This window comes from Corvus brachyrhynchos, unplaced genomic scaffold, assembly GCF_000691975.1.
Source record: "Corvus brachyrhynchos isolate BGI_N302 unplaced genomic scaffold, ASM69197v1 scaffold280, whole genome shotgun sequence".
In the NCBI taxonomy this organism is placed as follows: Eukaryota; Metazoa; Chordata; class Aves; order Passeriformes; family Corvidae; genus Corvus; species Corvus brachyrhynchos.
Window position 1 is genome coordinate 747,509 of NW_008236198.1, and position 1,008 is coordinate 748,516.

General features: G+C 60.2%; 1 protein-coding gene across 1 annotated transcript in view; it reads left to right on the top strand.

The window, feature by feature from the left end:
• The window catches only part of SGIP1 (SH3 domain GRB2 like endophilin interacting protein 1), a 45,752-nt gene that overhangs the window by 14,720 nt on the left and 30,024 nt on the right, over window positions 1-1,008 (top strand). The window lies entirely within an intron of this gene.

Genomic DNA, 1,008 nt, shown 5'->3' on the forward strand with positions numbered 1-1,008 from the left:
GGGACACATGGAGCACATCCCAACAGAGGGATGTGCAGCCCCGAGCTGTCATCCTGCTGTCCCCAGGGATGGTGGCATCCATCCACCAGGAGCTCCAGCCGTGTGTGAGTTACCAGGATGGGTGGGAATGAGGCTCCTTGGCATCTCCTCCTCAGGGAACATCGCTGGAGCTGGGGCTGGGCGCTGCCTTTATCCAGCGCTGTGATTTCCACGGCTCCATCCCGCTGTTCCCATGGATTGGGAAGCTGGTGGCAGGGGCAGGAGGGACCCGCCCCACCCCCGGCGCCCCCCCCGGCCCCGGCCAGGCCACCACATCCCCAGGACACCGCACTGGGGTCCCTGGGGCTGCTGTGGGGAAGGAGCTGCTGCTCTTTCTCCCCCTCGGGAGGGTCCCCACAGCAATTCCAGCTGGGATGGCAGCGGGAGGTGACACCCCTGTGCTGGGATCACGCAGCGAGGGGGAAACATGAAAGCAGAGGGGATTTTTGCCACTTCCGAAGGATTTCAGGGATTTTTTTGCAACGAGACAAAGCCTAAAATAGGAGAGATGGGACACAAGCACGGATTAATTGGAAAACTTTAAGGAAAGGCGTTATTCCCAGTGAGACCAAGCAGCTCCCAGCGGGTTTCCATGATGCCTCGAGTCAGATGGGAGCTGGTGGCACATCCCTGGCAGCGCAGGGAACTCGGGAATGTGTGGGAGGTGGAGGAGCCCGTCTGGATTCCATGGACATTCGTGTTCCCTAAATCCCTCAGCATCTCTGGGCAGTGCCAGAATGTGGCTGGGGAGCTGCCGTGACCCAGCCCCAATCCCAAATCCCATAAGCAGCTGGGGATTAGGATCCCTGAGGAGCCTCAGCAGTTTCCCAGTCCATTCAGCAGAGGAGGGTCTGTCCTTGTGGCGGAATTAAAGCCTGGAAATTGCTCCAGATGGGATTTTTGTCTGCTGCAAAAGGAGGGACGCGGGGCAGGGATGTGGCTGGGGGGTGGGGGCAGGAGCTGGGTGGG